The 21,828-nt window shown below is 48.6% G+C and overlaps 1 pseudogene; it reads right to left on the bottom strand.

The window, feature by feature from the left end:
* The window catches only part of LOC121569544, a 246,071-nt pseudogene that overhangs the window by 202,685 nt on the left and 21,558 nt on the right, over positions 1 to 21,828 (bottom strand).

Genomic DNA, 21,828 nt, shown 5'->3' on the forward strand with positions numbered 1-21,828 from the left:
CGGCTACGGAGAGCGTGATCACATAGTCATCCGGAACAGCTGGTGCTCTCATGCATGCTTCAGTGTTGCTTGCCTCGAAGCGAGCATAGAAGTGGTTTAGCTCGTCTGGTAGGCTTGTGTCACTGGGCAGCTCGCGGCTGAGCTTCCCTTTGTAGTCTGTAATAGTTTTCAAGCCCTGCCACATCCGACGAGCGTCAGAGCCAGTGTAGTACGATTCAATCTTAGTCCTGTATTGACTCTTTGCCTGTTTGATGGTTCGTCGGAGGTCATAGCGGGATTTCTTATAAGCGTCCGGGTTAGAGTCCCGTTCCTTGAAAGTGGCAGCTCTACCCTTTAGCTCAGTGCGGATGTTTCCTGTAATCCATGGCTTCTGGTTGGGGTATGTACGTACGGTCACTGTGGGGGACGACATCATCGATGCACTTATTGATGAAGCCAGTGACTGATGTGGTGTACTCCTCAATGCTGTCTGAAGAATCCCGGAACATGTTCCAGTCTGTGCTAGCAAAACAGTCCTGTGGCTTAGCATCTGCGTCATCTGACCACTTTTTTATTAACCGAGTCACTGGTGCTTCCTGCTTTAGTTTTTGCTTATAAGCAGGAATCAGGAGGATAGAGTTATGGTCAGATTTGCCAAATGGAGGGCGAGGGAGAGCTTTGTATGCGTCTCTGTGTGTGGAGTAAAGGTGGTCTAGAGTTTTTTTTCCTCTGGTTGCACATTTAACATGCTGGTAGAAATTAGGTAGAACGGATTTAAGTTTCCCTGCATTAAAGTCCCCGGCCACTAGGAGCGCTGCATCTGGATGAGCGTTTTCCTGTTGATTTATGGCCTTGGACAACTCATTCAGTGCAATCTTAATGCCAGCATTGGTTTGTGGTGGTAAATAGACAGCTATGAAAAATATAGATGAAAACTCTCTTGGTAAATAGTGTGGTCTACAGCTTATCGATGCTAATGCAGTACGCCACAGGATGTTTTTGTGCTGGTCAAGGGCAGTCAAGTCTGAGGAGAACCAGGGGCTATATCTGTTCTTAGTTCTGAATTTTTGGAATGGGGCATGCTTATTTAAGATTGAGAGGAAAGCACTTTTAAAGAACAACCAGGCATCCTCTACTGACGGAATGCATTTGAGAGGATGCTGTGTTCCCATATGTCCGTGTGTGTGTGTGAGAGAGAGAGAGAAGGGTGGGTTGGTTACCTTGGCTTTGAGCTCGTCGTTGAAGTGTGGGACGTTGAACTCTACGAAGTGAAAGAAGGTGGGTCGTTTGTGAGCAATGCTGTAGTTCTTAGGGATCTCCTCCTCCCTTTAGTCCTTTAGGAAGGTCATGTTGCACAGGAAACGACCTGTAAACAGTGTGTGAGCATGTAAGGTATAAAAAATAAAGATTTACATGAAAGATCGAGATTGCACAGTCAAGGATGCATCTCTCTCAAACCTCTTGATCATAGAAGTATTGACCAACCCAGGCAGTTTCATGCTGAAGTGGTAGTGATGCGTATTTACAGAAGTATCATGGTGTGTGTGTGTGTTTGTAGTACATACTTGTAGTAGCTGAGCAGACAGTAAACCAGCAGCTCCTCCTTCCAGTTGATGGTGGCCATGTTGTCTTTGCGGTGTCATTCCTGGAAGGCCTCACTGACCCAGACCCATCTGAGCTGGCTGACCAGAGAGTGCTGCCCCGCTAACCGGCTCTCCTCATTGATACTGATGACGTGAGGAGAGGAAAGTGGACTCACGGTGTGAGAAGGTGTAGCTGTTGGAAAGGATTTGATAGGTGGAAGCAACATGGCTGAAACTAGCCGGTCAGTGGTAGAGTTACATGAAGTCTCACGGGGTAAGGGAGGGTGCATTTGTGTGTGTGTGAGTGTGCGTTTGCCTGAGTGAGTGTGTACTAATGTTAATCATAATCAGGTGGGTGCTTATATTTGTCCTATTGTGTCTGTGTGTGTGTGTGAGTGTGTGTGTGAGTGCGCAAGTGTGTGTGTCTCCGTGTCTGTGCATCTGCGTGCGTCCATCCTCACCTTGATGGCCTGGAACTGCAGATCGAGCCTGGTGTTGTTGGTGGAAGGGGACCCAGGTCTGGTGGTGTTGGTGGAGGGGGACCCAGACCTGGCTGTGTTGGTGGAGGGGGACCCAGACCTGGCGGTGATGGTAGAGGGGGACCCAGGTCTGGTGGTTGTCACGCGACGTGTATGCGGTCAGCGAAGTCAAACGCAGGACACAGAGTGGCTGGCAACGTACTTTTACTGAACACAGTAAATAATGTACAAAAACAACAAACCTCCAAACAGGGAGGAAAACACAATACCCGTACACAAAGCAACTGCCGGAATGACAAAGAACAATCACACACAATAACCAATGAGAGACAGGGGGTAATATAGGGAATACAATACAACATAATGGGAAACAGGTGTAAACAATAAAGACAAAACAAGACAAACACCGAAACATCGATCGGCAGCAGCTAGTACTCCGGGGACGACGAACGGCGAAGCCTGCCCGAGCAAGGAGGAGGAGCAGCCTCGGCTGAATCCGTGACAGTACCCCCCCCTTGACGCGCGGCCCCAGCCGTGCGCCGACCCCGGCCTCGGGGACGGCCAGGAGGACGCGGAGCAGGGCGAGTCGGATGACTCCGGTGGAAATCCCTCAACAGGGAGGGATCTAGGATGTCCCTCCTAGGGACCCAGCACCGTTCCTCCGGACCGTACCCCTCCCACTCCACGAGATACTGCAGACCCCCCATCCGACGCCTCGAATCCAAGATGGAACGGACTGAGTACGCCGGAGCCCCCTCGATGTCTAGTGGGGGCGGAGGAGCCTCTCGTACCTCATTCTCCTGGAGTGGACCAGCTACCACCGGCCTGAGGAGAGACACATGGAACGAGGGGTTAATAAGGTAATTAATGGGCAGTTGTAACCTATAACATACCTTGTTCAATCTCCTCAGGACTTTAAATGGCCCCACAAACCGCCGACCCAGCTTCCGGCAGGGCAGGCGAAGGGGCAGGTTTCGGGTCGAGAGCCAGACCCGATCTCCCGGTGCATACACCGGAGCCTCACTGCGGTGGCGATCGGCGCTCGCCTTTTGCCGCCTGATAGCCCGCTGCAGATGGACATGCGCAGCGTTCCATGTTTCTTCAGAGCATCGAAACCACTCATCCACCGCAGGGGTTTCGATCTGGCTCTGATGCCAGGGTGCCAGAACCGGCTGATAACCCAGCACACACTGAAAAGGCATAAGATTAGTGGAGGAGTGGCGGAGTGGGTTTTGGGCTATCTCTGCCCAGGGGATATACCCCGACCACTCCTCCTGCCGGTCCTGGCAATAGGACCTCAGAAACCTACCCACATCCTGGTTTACTCTCTCCACCTGCCCATTACTCTCAGTGTGAAAACCTGAGGTAAGGCTAATCGAGACCCCCAGACGTTCCATAAACGCCCTCCAGACTCTAGAGGTGAACTGGGGACCCCGATCAGACACTATATCCTTAGGCACCCCGTAGTGCCGGAAGACGTGAGTAAACAGGACGTTGGCAGTCTGTAGGGCTGTAGGGATAGCTGGCATAGGAATGAGACGGCAGGCCTTAGAAAACCGATCCACAACGACCAAGATCGTAGTGTTCCCCTGGGAGGGGGGAAGGTCCGTGACAAAATCCACCGATAGGTGAGACCACGGCCGTTGTGGAACGGGTAGGGGTTGTAACTTCCCTCTGGGCAGGTGTCTAGGAACCTTACACTGGGCGCACACCGAGCAGGAGGAAACGTAAACCCTCACGTCCCTAGCTAAAGTGGGCCACCAGTACTTCCCACTAAGGCAGTGCACTGTCCGACCAATACCAGGATGACCAGAGGAGGGTGACTTGTGAGCCCAAAATATCAGTCGATCACGAACCTCGAGCGGCACGTACTTCCGTCCCTCTGGACACTGTTGGGGAGTAGGGTCGGCACGTAACGCCCGCTCGATGTCCGCATCGACCTCCCACACCACCGGTGCCACCAGACAAGACTACGGAAGTATGGGAGTGGGCTCAATGGACCTCTCCTCTGTGTCATATCGTCGGGACAGGGCTTCTGCCTTAGCGTTCTGTGACCCTGGTCTATAAGTGAGCTTAAATACAAATCGGGTAAGAAACATGGCCCATCTAGCCTTGTGAGGGTTCAGTCTCCTCGCTGCCCGGATGTACTCCAGGTTACGATGGTCAGTCAGAATGAGAAAAGGGTGTTTAGCCCCCTCAAGCCAATGCCTCCACACCTTCAGGGCTTGAACCACCGCTAGCAGCTTCCTGTCCCCCACGTCATAATTGCGCTCCGCCGGACTGAGCTTCTTAGAATAGAAAGCACAGGGGCAGAGTTTTGGTGGCATGCCCGAGCGCTGAGACAGTATAGCACCGATCCCTGCCTCGGACGCATCCACCTCAACTTGGAACGCCAAAGAGGGATCCGGATGTGCCAGCACCGGAGCCGAGGTGAACAGGTCCTTCAGATGTCTAAACGCCCTATCCGCCTCAGCCGACCACTGCAGACGCACCGGGCCCCCCTTTAGCAGGGAGGTGATGGGATGGGGGGGGGGGGGATGCTATTGAGTGAAATATTCAGACAGTTGCAAAGATCGGCGAGATCTCAAACATTTTCATACTGAACAGGATAAAAACTGGAAAATTGGTTAAACAATTATAATTGTGCTTCCCTCTGTATCCCTCCCTCCACCTCTCTCTGTATGCCTACCTCCACCTCTCTCTGTATCACTCCCTCCACCTCTCTCTGTATCCCTCCCTCCACCTCTCTCTGTATCCCTCCCTCCACCTCTCTATGTCCCTCCCCATCCCCCTCTCCCCTACTCACTGTTTCTTCATAATCTCCTCGTCATCCCTCTTTCCTCTCATCCCTCCCTCCACTCTCCACCTCCTCATCCCCTTGTCCCCTCCCTCCCTCCCTCCCTCCCTGTGTGTTTGACCTGGTGGCCCCGGTGGCCCTGCTGTCAGGCCCCTCAAAGAGGAGAGGAGAGGGCCAATGTACCTCTTATTACCACTACGTTTGAGGAGCGCACAGAGAGGAAGACTGAATGAGGAAATAATGGATGCTATTTGTGCAGAGGGGGTGGGAGGGGCACCACATCAACTTTTCTTTCCCTTTACAAGGTCAGAGAGATAATGAGAGGCTCTGGTACTGGCTCTGATCTCTGGCTGGCGCCTAATTAATCATTAATTGTAATATGGCCACTCACTTCTCATCTAGAGCAGGCCACACTGAGGTGGAGTCAGGGTGTGTGTGTCAAGGACTCTTCCTGTGTGTTCATACTCACACAGCTATCGCTGCACTGGCCTCCCTTGTAGGTTATCACCACCATCACAGGTGTTGCTGAGAGAGAGAGAGAGAGAGAGAGAGAGAGATGAATCAGATATATAGTAATTCATTTATTCAAACAGTGTTTACTACCATGACACCTTAATAGCGACTTCAAAACATGTGAGCCCAAATTCAGCAGCCTTCCATCCTTCCATCCTTCCTTCCATCCATCCTTCCTTCCATCCTTCCATCCTTCCTTCCGTCCATCCGTCCATCCTTCCATCCTTCCATCCTTCCTTCCTTACATCTTTCCTTCCATCTTTCCTTCCCTCCATCCTTCCTTCCTTCCATCCTTCCTTCCTTCCTTCCTATCATTCTTCCTTACCGTCATCTGGTCACAGAACTTGTCGTTGAAGGAGTTGGGGAAGAGGTTGACCACATTGAGGTTCACGCTGGGTATGTATCTGGTCCACCTCGATGGTGACCCCTTCCAGGAACCAGGAGACAGAACACAGATAAATACATTTCCATAATTCAGGAAATTTTTATCACCATTAATCATGGTTTCTTCTCACCAAGTTAATTTCTCTCTCAACCCAAGAGCCCAGTAAAACAGGTCTGGATGATCCAGTGCCTCAGAGAAAAGCTACAGCAATAAGGCCAGGGCCAGTAATGTACACACACATGGATGATGCATGGCAGACACATTCAATTTCCTCTTTTTGCTCCATGGTGAAGAGGTCCATGGTGAAGAGATCCATGGTGAAGAGGTCCATGGTGAAGAGGTCCATGGTGAAGAGGTCCATGGTGAAGAGGCGTGGCTGCAGGGTGGTGCAGAAGGTATAGCCCTCCATCAGGCCGATCTGGGCATTGGCCGGCTGGTGGCTAGGCAGGTGCTTCTTAGGGGGGATCACGTCCTGTAACACCTGGTGGTGTAAGAGGTTATAACTGGTTATTGCAGGTTATAGAGCAGAAGGTCCTTCTTAGGAGGGGATCATGTCCTGTAACACCTGGGGGTGGGAGGGGTTATAACTGGTTATTGCAGGTTATAGAGCAGAAAGTGCTTCTTAGGTGGGGATCATGTCCTGGGGTTACAGTCGGGGGGGGGTAAACACAAGGTTAGTCTGTGGAGTGTGTTTTAAATCACATTCATGATTCCTTTCTTGTATGGCCAGATGGTAATTCTCACTAAGACCTCAAATCAAATCAAATCAAATCAAATCAAATTTTATTGGTCACATGCGCCGAATACAACAAGTGCAGACATTACAGTGAAATGCTTACTTACAGCCCTTAACCAACAGTGCGTTTATTTTAAACAAAAAAGTAAGAATAAAAAAAAAAAAAAAAAAAAAAGTGTTGAGAAAAACAAAGAGCAGAAGTAAAATAAAGTGACAGTAGGGAGGCTATATATACAGGGGGGTAACGGTGCAGAGTCAATGTGCGGGGGCACCGGCTAGTTGAGGTAGTTGAGGTAATATGTACATGTGGGTAGAGTTAAAGTGACTATGCATAAATACTTAACAGAGTAGCAGCAGCGTAAAAAGGATGGGGTGGGGGGGCAGTGCAAATAGTCCGGGTAGCCATGATTAGCTGTTCAGGAGTCTTATGGCTTGTGGGTAGAAGCTGTTGAGAAGTCTTTTGGACCTAGACTTGGCACTCCGGTACCGCTTGCCGTGCGGTAGCAGAGAGAACAGTCTATGACTAGGGTGGCTGGAGTCTTTGACAATTTTGAGGGCCTTCCTCTGACACCGCCTGGTATAGAGGTCTTGGATGGCAGGGAGCTTTGCCCCAGTGATGTACTGGGCCGTACGCACTACCCTCTGTAGTGCCTTGCGGTCAGAGGCCAAGCAGTTGCCATACCAGGCGGTGATGCAACCAGTCAGGATGCTCTCGATGGTGCAGCTGTAGAATTTTTTGAGGATCTGAGGACCCATGCCAAATCTTTTTAGTCTCCTGAGGGGGAATAGGCTTTGTCGTGCCCTCTTCACGACTGTCTTGGTGTGCTTGGACCATGATAGTTCGTTGGTGATGTGGACACCAAGGAACTTGAAGCTCTCAACCTGTTCCACTACAGCCCCGTCGATGAGAATGGGGGCGTGCTCAGTCCTCTTTTTTTTCCTGTAGTCCACAATCATCTCCTTTGTCTTGGTCACGTTGAGGGAGAGGTTGTTGTCCTGGCACCACACGGCCAGATCTCTGACCTCCTCCCTATAGGCTGTCTCATCGTTGTCGGTGATCAGGCCTACCACTGTTGTGTCGTCGGCAAACTTAATGATGGTGTTGGAGTCGTGCCTGGCCATGCAGTCATGGGTGAACAGAGAGTACAGGAGGGGACTGAGCACGCTCCCCTGAGGGGCCCCCGTGTTGAGGATCAGTGTGGCAGATGTGTTGTTACCTACCCTTACCACCTGGGGGCGGCCCGTCAGGAAGTCCAGGATCCAGTTGCAGAGGGAGGTGTTTAGTCCCAGGATCCTTAGCTTAGTGATGAGCTTAGAGGGCACTATGGTGTTGAATGCTGAGCTGTAGTCAATGAATAGCATTCTCAATATCTGTAGCATGAGTAATGACCATATCTAACACTGCCTCGCCGTATCACCACCTAAGCCCCTTTTTGAGCTATGAAAAACCCTGTTTTACTCATTCCATTTCTATGTGCAACAACACCCTGGTACGGCGTCTCAGACCCACCTCTTTGTGTGGCTCCATGATGACGGTGACACTCTTCCCGGTGACCTGGGCCAGCACCTGCAGGAAGTGCATGACCAACTTCCTGACCGTGGAGTTGGGGGAGGTGACTTCTCTCACCAGGTCATGGGTGACCATGTGGAAGGACAAGAACACAACAACTATGAGGAGAATAGAAGGTGTGAGAGAATGACACAGAAGGAGAGAGGAGACAAAAAGAGATGGAGCATCCAGACAAATAAGAGAGAGAAGAAGACAGAGGTGGAGCGACGGTCAAGTCCGAAATGCAAAAGGGACAAAAAGACAAGGCAATAGCAGAGAGAAATATGCCTTCTCTCACCACGCTGCTGAGTCTCTCACCACACTGCTGAGCCACAGTCACCATGCCGTAGTGTCTGACGAGACTGGCCACGAGGCTGGCCACGAGGCTGGCCACGAGACTGGCCACGAGGCTGGCCACGAGACTGGCCATGAGGCTGGCCACGAGACTGGCCACGAGGGGCAGAGCGCTAGGGCGGAGGTCCTTAATGACAGCAGACATGAATGCCCCGGTCAGTGCCTGTTCAAAAGTCCTGCGGGCTGGTGTCCTGGGCCTTGTCGTGGTGGGAGATTATCACACTGGAGATCCACTTCTCTGTGAAACTGGACATACACACACAACCGCAAAACATACACTCGATTAAACATGCTGCCATAGGACATTCAATAGACACAAGCAAACGACAACACACTAAAATATTAACATGTTCATCATATGGCATTAAAACGGTAATTAAATCAGCTTTGGTTTTATTCTGTGGTAACAGACATTTTCTAAATGTCTCTGGGTGTTTCATCCGTTGTCTCTGGCAGTGGTAAAAAATCCTGAGGACCGACAGACAGACAGTCTTTGTGCCTGACTGGCTGGCCTCGGCCTCCCTGTCCCCCTGTCCTCTCCAAGGCTGTGTTGTTGTTCAGCCCTGCTGAAGGAGACAGGTTGTTGTGTTGTTAATAAGGCGGCAGGTAGCCTAGCGGTTAGAATTTTGGGCCAGTAACCGAAAGGTCCCTGGTTCAAATCTCCGAGCCGATAAGGTGAAAATCTGTCAATGTGCCCTCGAGCAAGGCACTTGCTCCAGGGGCGCTGTACTCCTATGGCTGACCCCTGTAAAACAACACACTTCACTGCACCTATCTGGTGTATGTGACAATAAAACATTCTAAATAAAGGGGACGTGTTGGTTTGATTGAGAAGCTGTTTTTGCACATAGAAATGGAATGAGTAAAACAGGGTTTTTCATAGCTCAAAAAGGGGTAGGTGGTGACACGGCGAGGCATTGTTAGATATGGTCATTACTCTACACATGCTACAGATATTGGAATGAAGGTCTTAGTGAGAATTACCATCTGGCCATACAAGAAAGCTTGAGCTTGTGTTTTATAATGCCAGATGCCAGGGACAATGCCAAGAGTGTGCAAAGCTGTCATCAAGGCAAAGAGTGGCTATTTGAAGAATCTCAAATATAAAATATATTTTGATTTGTTTAACACTTTTTTGGTTACTACATGATTCCATATGTGTTATTTCATAGTTTTGATGTCTTCGCTATTATTCTACAATGTAGAAAATAGTAAAAATAAAGAAAAACCCTTTCCCACGGGGGTCCAGTATGAAAATGTATGCAGTCACTAACTGTAAGTCGCTCTGGATAAGAGCGTCTGCTAAATGACTAAAATGTAAAAATGAATGAGTAGGTGTTCTAAAACTTTTGACCAGTATTGTAGGCCTAATTCAATTGGTGCTAATTCACCACCTGAGGAAATGGAAACTCAAAACACATGAGCTAGTTCGCTAACTCTAATTTTAAACTGGGTGGTTCGTGCCCTGACTGCTGATTGGCTGACAGCCGTGGTATATCAGACCTTATACCACGGGTATGACAACACATTTATTTTTACGGCTCTAATTATGTTGGTAAGCAGTTTATAATAGCAGTAAGGCACCTCGGGGGTTGTGGTATATGGCCAATATTATACCACGGCTAAGGGCTGTATCCAGGCACTCTGCATTGCGTCGTGCATAAGAACAGCCCTTAGCCGTGGTATATTGGCCATATACAATACCCCCTTGGGCCTTATTGCTTAAATATAACACCTACTGCTAGTAGCCATGTATTAATCTAAGAGTAAATGTAATGTCCTAAAAAAAAACGTTACAATGAGGCCTCGTGCTCTAGCAATGGCAAATGGGTTTTTCAAGCTCCTGAATCTGGTGGGTCACATTGAGATTGACTTTATAATTTATAAAGGTACACTCAGCGAGATGACATTGCCAAGAGCAGCACCTCAGACATTGGGCGCGTTTGAGTGGTAACCAAAGCAACCGACCGTAGACGAAAGTCGAGGAGTGAAGTTGGGGCAGGTGCATCTGCGACAGCAGAAAGTCAGACACTAATGTGGTTTTCTAACAGCAAGGCTCATATCAACATGGCAGTGTTGAAATTGTTTATAAAAGGTTTTCTTTATAAATGTTGCATAATAATATTATGTGTGTACATTGTACATTCAATTACTTAAAGAGAGCCTCAAGTACCACATTTATTTGTATATATCCACTGCATCCTGTGAAGCGTGGGAGTGTGTGGATTTCCTCGTCCTTCTCGCCAGCCGTGATTTTGGGCAGCTCCATGGTAAGAAATGTGACCGTTCCTGGTGCAAAAACAATGTCCTATCCCTGAGCTCGAGTAAATTACATTACTAAGCTGCTCCCGAATGTACTACGTCAGGACATGGAAATCGATTCTATCGTAGTCCATGTGGGTTTTAATGACATTATGAAGGGCAGCTCTGAACAGTTGAAACTGGATTTTAAAGAGCTGATTGACTCTCTGCTAGACACTAACAAAAAACCCATCATATCTGGCCCTATGCCCTCTCTGAATCGTGGCTGTTATGAACCCCGTGGCTCTAAACGTCTAGGGTGGATGGACATGAGACCCGTAACATAAATTATGCAAATTAGGAGTGTGGCATGGAACAGTGAGAACAAATAGGACACAACTACCATGAACTACCGTCAACCACAAATGGTTTATTTCTGAACACACGGTAAAGGATTGGGAAAAAGGGCTGAGCAGGACCCAAGAAATGAAACCATAGTGTAAAACACCCCTAAACTGATCTTGCCTGCCTCAAGAACCGCTAGGCTACTGCTACCATACAAAAATACAGTGGGTGGTCCGCTCAGGTCTAACTAGTGTTTATAGACAGTTCTTTCTACGGGAAATGTATGCCCAAGGGCAGCTAGCTCAAACTCCCCTTTTCCCAGAAACACACAACAGTTACCAAACAGAGTAACCAGCAACTTAGTGAGTACTCTAAACAAAGGACATCACAGTATCCATTACTCACATACAAAACAGTAGTCTAACAGAAGTACCAATCATAGTAAACAGCAACTTAGTGAGTAATCAAAACCAGGACACCACCGTGTCCATACTCACATACGGAAATATTCTCTCTCTCTCTCTCAACAAACACAAGACTGGTTTTTATACAATGGGATGTGTGATTGAACAAACGAGTAACAGGTGGTGCAATGCACAGGAATGTTCACTGATTGGTCCAATCAGCAGACACCTCAACGACCACCAATCAGGAACATACAGGACACCTGTGATTAGGGCAGAAGGAGAGAAACACACAAAAACACAGGATACCTGTATCCGTAACACTCCCCACCCTTAAAAGAGCAAACCACAATGGTTTGCGACACACGTACTATCACAACACCCAAATTCACAAATCATCCTGCCGGGATAACAACAAAAAAAACCTAGATCATTACACACGAGACAAAGCATCTGCCAACACATTATCCAACCCCTTTTTTTTTTTTTTCTCCAAATTATAATTTTGCACGACAAGTGCCCAACGCATAAGGCGTTGGTTCTGGTTGTACATCCGGTGGAGAAAAACTAAGGGGTTATGGTCAGTATAAACTATCACTGGTAATGCACTGGAACCAACATAAACTTCAAAGTACTGCAGAGCTAACAACAAAGCTAGAGCTTCTTGTTCAATGGTGGAATAGTTTGTCTGACATTTGTTAAATTTCCGTGAAAAATAACAGACAGGATGGTCCACTCCACTCTGGTCTTGCTGCAGTAGAACAGCCCCAGCACCTCTGGCACTTGCATCTACCTCCAGTTTAAACGGTCGTTCAAAATCTGGCGCAGCAAGAACAGGAGTACTACATAAGAGTGCTTTAGCAGTGTTGAAAGCAGTACGACACCCTTCAGACCATACAAATTTTCTCGCCGGACTGAGCAAATCCGTTAATGGAGCAACTACAGCAGAGAAATTTTTACAGAAACTACGGTAGTAGCCAACCATCCCTAAAAACGGCGTAGCTCTCTTCTGGTGGTAGGTGCGGGAAATGCGTTTATAGCCGAGACCTTGGCATCTACAGGGCGCACCTGACCATGGCCGACCTGTTTACCAAGATAAGTAACAGTGGCCTTCCCAAACTCGCACTTTGCTAAGTTCAGGGTTAGAGAAGCGGTTGCTAGACGTTCACACACTACCCTTAGAGTTTTAACATGATCAGACCACTCAGTTGAATAAATGACCAGATCATCAAGGTAAGCACTACAATTAGGAACTCCAGCCAATACTGTGTTAACCAGGCGTTGGAAAGTGGCTGGTGCGTTCCGCATCCCAAATGCCATGACAGCATATGGTAGGAAGTGATCTGGGGTCACAAAGGCAGAGATGTCGGAGGCACGTGGGGTTAACGGCACCTGCCAGTAACCTTTTAGAAGATCTAGTTTGGTTACATAAGTAGCAGCACCAACAGTATCAATACAGTCATCCAGTCTGGGTAACGGGAACGAGTCGGGCACTGTGACAGCATTGACCTTCCGATAGTCCGTACATAATCTGGATGTCCCATCAGGTTTAGGAACCAGAATGCACGGAGAACTCCAAGGACTTGAACTTGGCATAGCCAGGTTATTCTCCAGCAAATAACCGACCTCACCCCTCATTATCTTTCTCTTAGAGACGTTGACACGATAAGGATGTTGCTTGATAGGTGCAGCGTTTCCAACATTAATGTCATGTTCTAACACATTTGTACATGTAGGAACATCATTAAAAAGACATGGAAAGCTGTGTAATAGTCTCACAATATCATCTGACTGTCTGTCCGTTAAATGAATCAGGCTTGACGGGAGAGACAGCAGCATCTCTGAATTGGGCAATCTAGCACACTGCTGCTGAGTATTGCGCAACTCCAAACCATCTCCGTCCACATCATTAACATGACCTCCCACTACAGCCGTAGCAGCAATAGAGACAGCCGACTCGGCCAGTTTCTCTGGACTGTCTACCTGAGTGACGGGTCTGGTGTGGTATGTCTTCAACATGTTAACGTGGCACACACGAGATTGGCGTTTTCTATCAGGAGTCTGTATCACGTAGTCAGTTTCACTTAGTTTCTTTTCAATGACATAAGGACCAGAGAAACGTGCTGACAATGACGCTCCTGGCACAGGCAACAATACAAGAACTCGGTCACCTGGCTGCAGTGAACGAGAAACAGCCTGTGTGTCATAGTGTCGTTTCATCCGTTTCTGTGAGGAAGACAGCGCTTCCTTTGCTAGAGCACAGGCAGCATGTAGGCGCTCACGAAAGCGACTAACGTAGTCCAACACATTTTCTTTCACACACAACTCTTGTGACAAAAACTGATCCTTAAGGACTTTCATAGGTCCTCTCATGGTGTGTCCAAACACCAGTTCAGCTGGGCTGAACCCTAGGGATTCCTGTACTGTCTCACGGACAGCAAACAACACTAGAGGAACTCCCTCATCCCAATCTTTCTCAGATTCCAAGCAATATTTACGGAGCATAGACTTCAGGGTCTGATGCCAACGTTCAAGCGCACCCTGAGACTCTGGGTGATATGCGCTTGACACACGGTGTGTAACTGACAAGGATTTTAACACTTGTTTGAAAAGTTTAGAAAGGAAATTCGTACCCTGATCAGTTTGTATCACCTTAGGTAATCCAAAAGTTGAGAAGAATTTGATCAACGCTTTACTCACCACCGGAGCAGTAATCCTTCGCAGAGGAATGGCCTCTGGGTACCTGGTGGCCACACACATAATTGTCAACATAAACTGGTTACCAGATTTTGTTTTTGGTAATGGTCCAACACAATCAACCATCACATGTTCGAATGGTTCACCTATGGCGGTATGGGACAAAGAGGCGCGGGGGAAATAACCTGGTTCGGTTTCCCAACTACTTGACAGGTGTGGCAAGTCCGACAGAACTGAGCCACATCTTGTTTTAAGCCAGGCCAAAAGAAATGTCGCAAAACACGATCATAAGTCTTGGTGACTCCCAGATGTCCGGACCACTGGTGATCATGAGCGAGGGATAAAACATTTTGTCGAAAGGCTGTAGGAATCACTATTTGGTAAACAGCATTCCAATCTCCGCCAGCGTCAACATGGGATGTCCATTTACGCATGAGGAGATTACCATCAATGAAATATGCCATGTTTTTCTTCTTTAGCTCGTCCTCTGAGACAACACTAGAAAACATTTAGCCAGGCTAATGTCAACCTGTTGGTTAGCGATCAGCTGCTCACGAGTAACTGGTAACTGTATTGCCTCAGCAACAAGTTCCACATCCTTCTTCCTTTCTCTGGGCTGTTGGTCAGACTGCACCAGCTTACCAGAGGTAGCACCCGCACTATCCTCTGGGTCACACTCTCTGAATAGAATCGTGTCTGACAAATCTATCACTTCACCCACTTGTCATGCTTGAGCACGTGTGACAGCACAAGCGGGGAACACATCTGGATAACCCTGTGCCAGCTCCTCGGAGAGAGACTGGTCACTTTTATCCAATACCTCCAATATGGGTATTACCTTTCCTCCGGCAATATCGTTGCCCATTATAAATGTCACACCTTTTACTGGCAACATAGGACGTACGCCAACTCTGAACAATCCACTGACTAACTCAGAGTGTACGTTCACAAAGTGCAATGGCACTGGGACGAAACCCATTTCAATTCCTTGTACTAACACACTGGAACCACAATATGTATTATTAGACAAGGGCAACACATCAGATAGTATGAACGACTGCGCCGCACCAGTATCTCTGAGGATTCTAACTGGACGCTGAGACGCTTCGTCATCTGATATAGAAACAAACCCCTCAAAAATGAACGGTTCATAACTGTGATCTGGGACAGGGACTTTCAAACCACATTCACTATGAGGCCTCTGTCTTGATTCCGGCCTTACAACCGTACGAATCAGCCCAACACCCGTTGGCGGCCTGGCGTGCTGAGGCATCCCCGGTTTGCGTTTAAGCAAAAGCAATCACTAACCAAATGTCCCACCTTATGACAATAGAAACAGTGACGCACATCTTTTGGGCGTGCTGGGACGTACTGCTGGTCGACTAGGACTAAAAGTTAGCAACTCCGCAGCCCTGCTCTCCGTACGAGCCGAAAACACGCTCTTATGCGTCAACACAAACTCGTCTGCCAATACAGACGCTTCCGACAGTGAGGATACTTTCTGTTCGTTCAGATAAACTACAATGCGTTCCGGTAAACAATTTTTTAACTCTTCTAACAAGATTAACTCCCGTAGAGAGTTAAAATCAGTTACCTTACTAGCACTGTGCCATTTGTCAAACAGATTTCCTTTGTCTCTAGCAAACTCCACATAAGTCTGAGTAGGAGACTTTTTATGAGACCTAAATCTCTGTCGATATGCCTCAGGAACAAGCTCATAGGCACGAAGAACAGTAGCTTTGACCACGTCATAATTCAAACTGTCTTCAAGAGGTAGCGCTGCCAGAACCTCTTGGGCTTTACCTGTTAGTTTACACTGAAGTAATAGGCACCATACCTCTTTGGGCCATTTCAATGCTACTGCTATACGTTCAAAAACACTGAAATAGGAATCAACCTCTGACTCCCTGAACACAGGTACCAAGGTGATCTGCCTACTAATATCAAACGTAGCAGCTGACACAGCTGGTGAGGATGGCTCACTAGTAGGCATAGTATTAGCAGAGACTAACCTCGCTGTTTCTGCCTCTAGTTCCATTTTACGCACCTCCAGTTCCATCTTACGCATCTCCAGTTCCATCTTACGCGTCTCCAGTTCTGCCTCTAGCTTACGCGTCTCCTGTTCTGCCTCTAGCTCCATTTTACGCATCTCCAGCTTGTCTTGCCTGATTTGTGCCCGCTCTTCCGCCTCCATTTGGAGCCGTGTCGAGCGGACATCCATCCTGGCATCACTGTCAGTCAGTGGGGAGAGTGGGTCATAACGGGGCAATGTGGCTGGAGCCTTAGTCTCGTCCTCAGACACTGATGGGCTTACAGGAACAGCAACCACATCCCCTACAGGAGCAGCAGACTCAGGCGGCGGTAACTCAAGCACTCGCTCGTTTAACAATATCGCTAGCACTACTTCCCTAACTTCTGCTTTCCCTAAACCCCTCGGTATGGGTACAGAAAAGTGGTCAGCCAAAGCCTGTAGATCCACTCTACGGCAATTATCAAAAACTTCCCACGTAGGGTTTTCCAAAAATGCCTCCAACTCAAAAGTAGCCATCCTACTAGCAACACGAGCCGTCGACTACTGAACACACAAAAAAAAACAGGTAGTACCGCTGCCAAGCTCAACACTGAACCAGACACTTACTAATTTGCATGAGTAACATGGGATAGATCCCGGACGAACCCCCACTTTATGTTACGAACCCCATGGCTCTAAACGTCTAGGGTGGATGGACATGAGACCCGTAACATAAATTATGCAAATTAGGAGTGTGGCATGGAACAGTGAGAACAAATAGGACACAACTACCATGAACTACCGTCAACCACAAATGGTTTATTTCTGAACACACGGTAAAGGATTGGGAAAAAGGGCTGAGCAGGACCCAAGAAATGAAACCATAGTGTAAAACACCCCTAAACTGATCTTGCCTGCCTCAAGAACCGCTAGGCTACTGCTACCATACAAAAATACAGTGGGTGGTCCGCTCAGGTCTAACTAGTGTTTATAGACAGTTCTTTCTACGGGAAATGTATGCCCAAGGGCAGCTAGCTCAAACTCCCCTTTTCCCAGAAACACACAACAGTTACCAAACAGAGTAACCAGCAACTTAGTGAGTACTCTAAACAAAGGACATCACAGTATCCATTACTCACATACAAAACAGTAGTCTAACAGAAGTACCAATCATAGTAAACAGCAACTTAGTGAGTAATCAAAACCAGGACACCACCGTGTCCATACTCACATACGGAAATATTCTCTCTCTCTCTCAACAAACACAAGACTGGTTTTTATACAATGGGATGTGTGATTGAACAAACGAGTAACAGGTGGTGCAATGCACAGGAATGTTCACTGATTGGTCCAATCAGCAGACACCTCAACGACCACCAATCAGGAACATACAGGACACCTGTGATTAGGGCAGAAGGAGAGAAACACACAAAAACACAGGATACCTGTATCCGTAACAGTGGCATTGAATGCTTTAGCAGGATTCTTGCTCTTCACAACTGGCTATGTGATTATTGTAGCTCAATGGGTGTAACTTTTGTTGACAATTTCGATACCTTTTGGAAACAAAACACGTTTTATAAGGAGGATGGGATCCACCCAAATCATTTGGGTTCCTGGATCTTTTCACAGCATTATAAGGCTGCGTTGAGACAATGACTTAGCAGTTACTTCAGCAAATGTACATTAAATCAGGGGCGTCGGTAGACACAATATATGTAAACTAATGTATGTCCCTCTAACTGCCCTGAATGCCTCTGCTGATCCTACAGCTATTGTGTGGAGTAATCATGTGCCTAAGAACCATATTTATACTGTTAGCACTGAGCCGGTGTACCCGAGTATGCAGCTCACCCTGCACTAACATAAAGAACATGAGCACATCTACTGCTGCTAAGCTTCCCAGTAAAGCAATAAAAACAAGTAAGCATCCCAGAAGAAAAGTGCTCAAAATAGCCCACGTTAACATATGTAGTTTAAGAAACAAGGTTCATTAAATCAATAATTTGTTAGTAACAGATGGCATTCATATTCTGACTATCTCTGAAACTCACTTAGATAATACCTTTGATGATATAGTGGTAGCAATACAAGGTTATAACACTTACAGAAAAGATAGAAATGCCAATGGTGGAGGTGTTGCTGTTTATATTCAGAACCACATTCCTGTGAAGATTAGAGAGGATCTCATGTTAAATACTGTTGAAGTAATATGGCTACAGGTTCATCTGCCTCACCTATAGCCAATTCTGATGTGAAGCTGCTATAGACCACCAAGTGCTAACAGTAAGTATCTGTATAACGTGTGAAATGCTTGATAATGTATGTGATATCAATAGAGAGGTATACTTTCTGGGTGATTTAAATATTGACTGGCTTTCATCAAGCTGCCCACTCAAGAGATAGCTTCAAACTGTAACCAGTGCCTGCAACCTGGTTCAGGTTATCAGTCAACCTACCAGGGTGGTTACTGTGGTGAGTGATTTAGAAGGAGTCAGGCGCAGGAGGGTAAATCACAGAATAAAAGGTTTTATTCATTAACACAGCGGTACGCAGCAATGCGTCAAACACTCCAGTACGGAAATACGGCGCACTGGAAAACAACAAGGCACACGGGTGAATATCATGGTGATCCAAAATACAAAGAGCTCCACCGAGCTAATCTAACCTCCACACTAAACAATCACACACAAAGACAAGGGGGCAGATGGAACACTTATACAGGTACTGATGAGGGGATATGAACCTGGTGTGTGTAATAAACAAGACAAAACAAATGGAATGATGAAATGAGGAGCAGCAGTGGCTAGAAGGCCGGTGACAACGAACACCGAAGCCTGCCCGAACAAGGAGAGGAGGCAGCGTCAGACGAAGTCGTGACAGTACCCCCGTCCCCACAAACCGTGGGCTCAGCTTCCGGCAGGGCAGGCGGAGGGGCAGATTCCGGGTCGAGAGTCAGACCCGATCACCCGGTACAAAGACCGGGGCCTCACCGCGGTGGCGGTCAGAGTTGGCCTTCTGGCGACGCACGGCGCACTGGAGGTGGACATGAGCAGCTTTCCACGTCTCCTCCGCGCGCCGAAACCAGTCATCCACCGCAGGAGCTTCGGTCTGGCTCTGATGCCACGGTGCCAGAACCGGCTGATAACCTAAAACACATTGAAATGGCGATAGGTTAGTGGAGGAGTGGCGGAGAGAGTTCTGGGCACATTCGGCCCATGGCAAGAACACCGACCACTCCCCCGGCCCGTCCTGGCAGTAGGACCGCAGGAACCTACCCACATCCTGATTCACCCGTTCCACCTGCCCATTAGACTCGGGGTGAAACCCAGAGGTCAGGCTGACCTAGACCCCAGACGTTCCATGAACGCCTTCCAGACCCTGGATGTAAACTGGGGACCCCGGTCAGACTCTATGTCCTCTGGCACCCCGTAGTGCCGGAAGACGTGAGTAAACATGGCCTCCGCAGTCTGCAGGGCCGTGGGGAGACCGGGCAGAGGAAGGAGGCGGTCCACAACGACCAGGATGATGGTGTTACCCTGAGAGAGGGGAAGATCAGTGAGAAAATCAATACACAAGTGGGACCATGGCCGTTGTGGAACTGGTAAGGGATGTGACTTACCCGCTGGGAGGTACCTAGGTGCCTTACTCTGGGCGCACACTGAGCAGGAGGAGACATACACCCTCACGTCCTTAGCCAAGGTAGGCCACCAGCACTTTCCGGTCAGGCAGAGCACTGTACGCCCGATACCTGGATGACCAGAGGAGGGGGACGTGTGTGCCCAATAGACGGCACGTACCACAGCCCAGCTGGACACTGAGGTGGAGATGGCTCTGTGCGTCACGCCCGTTCTATGTCGGCGTCCACCACCCATACTACCGGCGCCACAATGCAGGAGGCCGAGAGAATGGGGGTGTTGTCTATGGGCCTCTCCTCTATGTCGTGCAGCCGTGACAGTGCGTCTGCCTTCACGTTCTTTGTACCCGGTATGTAGGACAGTGTAAAATCAAACCGGGTGAAGAACAGGGCCCACCTGGCCTGGCGAGGGTTCAGCCTCCTCGCTGCCCGGATGTACTCCAGGTTACGGTGGTCCGTCCAGACGAGGAAAGGTTGTTTCGCCCCCTCGAGCCAGTGCCTCCACACGGTCAGTGCTCTGACAACAGCCAACATCTCCCGATCACCAACGTCGTAGTTCTGCTCCGCCGGGCTGAGCTTCTTGGAGAAGAAGGCACAGAGGCGGAGCTTGGGTGGCGTGCCCGAGCGTTGAGATAGGACAGCGCCTATCCCTACCTCGGACGCATCCACCTCCACTACGAACGGTAATGATGGATCAGGATGGACCAGTACCCGGGTTGAGGTAAACAGAGCCCTCAGGTTACTGAAAGCCCTGTCAGCCTCAGCAGACCAGCGGAGCCGGGACGGCCCACCCTTCCACAAACAGATGATGGGAGTTGCGACCTTGCCAAAGCCCCGGATAAACCTCCGATAGTAGTTGGCAAAGCCAATAAAGCGTTGCGCCTCCTTTACCGTGGTTGGAGTCGGCCAATTACGCACAGCTGAAATGCGATCTCCCTCCATCTCCACACCTGAGGTGGTGATGCAGTATCCAAGGAAGGAGACTGACTGTTGGAAAAACAAACACTTTTCTGCCTTGGCATAAAAGGTCATGTTCCAACAGTTGGCCCAGCACTTTGCGAATCAGGTACACATGCTTGGCGCATGTAGCGGAATAAACCAGAATGTCATCGATGTAGACCACTACACCATGACCAAGCATGTCCCGAAACACCTCGTTCACAAAGGATTAGAAGACTGATGGAGCATTCATCAAACCGTACGGCTTCACCAGGTATTCGTAATACCCCGTGGTTGTGCTGAATGCTGTCTTCCACTCATCCCCTTCTCGGACACGCACCAGGTTGTATGCACTCCGGAGATCTAATTTTGTGAAGAAGCGCGCCCCATGCATTGACTCGATTACAGATGGAATGAGGGGTAGAGGATAACTATAATGAATTGTCCCCTTGTTCAGTGCTCGGTAATCAATGCAATGGCAGAAGTGGAGGGACGTATGAAACCCTGGCGCAGGGACTCGGAGACGTATGTCTCCATCGCCTCCGTTTCAGCCTGCGACAGGGGATATACATGACTCCTGAGAGGCACAGCGTCTACCCGGAGGTTTATCGCGCAATCCCCCGCCCGATGAGGTGATAATTTGGTTGCCTGCGTTTTGGAAAACGTGTGCGCCAAATCAAGGTATTCAGGGGAATGCGCACGGTGGAGGTAGTGTCTGGACTTTCCACTGTGGTTGCACCAACGGAAACAGCTAGACACCTACCCTGACACTCTCGCGACCACCCTGTGAGAACCCTCTGCGGCCATGAAAAGGTGGGGTCGTGTAGTGCTAACCAGGGAAGACCCAACACAACAGGGAAATCAGGAGACAAAATAATAAAAAAGGTGACTTGCTCTGTATGGGTCTTTTGCATAACCATTGTGACTGGTGCTGTAACTTCCCTAACGAACCCTGACCCTAATGGTCGATTGTCAAGTGCTTTGATGGGCAGTGGAATGGATAGGGAAACCAACGTATTACCTAGGATATGAGCTAACGACCTGTCCATAAAGTTCCCAGCTGTGCCTGAATCGACCAGCGCCTTACACTGGGAAACTGTGTAAATCAGGGAAGGTGACATGTATGGTGCAGTGCACAGCAGAGGGCTCTGAACGAGTGTGGGTTTGCGCTACCTGGGG

Source organism: Coregonus clupeaformis, chromosome 1, assembly GCF_020615455.1.
Source record: "Coregonus clupeaformis isolate EN_2021a chromosome 1, ASM2061545v1, whole genome shotgun sequence".
NCBI classification, from domain to species: Eukaryota; Metazoa; Chordata; class Actinopteri; order Salmoniformes; family Salmonidae; genus Coregonus; species Coregonus clupeaformis.